We start from the raw sequence: 253 nt of genomic DNA, 5'->3' as shown, positions 1-253 counted from the left end.
GGAGGGAGGGAGGGAGGGAGGGAGGGAGCGAGACCGGGTGTCAATCTCGGGGGCACATATATAGTAAAAGCGTCAAGAAAGAGACCCGATCGTTCGAAGGGAGAAAATGGCAATAGTTGTCCAAGGAGAGACAAGGAAGGCGAGAGAGAGGGAGGGAGGGAAGGAGGGAGAGAAAGAGGGAGGGAGGGAAGCGAGACCTGGCGTCAACGGAAAAGACGGATACTCATGAGGTCGAGCAGGACATTGTCGCCCT

This window comes from Nannochloropsis gaditana (genome assembly GCF_000240725.1).
Source record: "Nannochloropsis gaditana CCMP526 unplaced genomic scaffold scaffold467, whole genome shotgun sequence".
In the NCBI taxonomy this organism is placed as follows: domain Eukaryota; class Eustigmatophyceae; order Eustigmatales; family Monodopsidaceae; genus Microchloropsis; species Microchloropsis gaditana.
Note: the sequence above shows the minus strand (reverse complement) of the source record.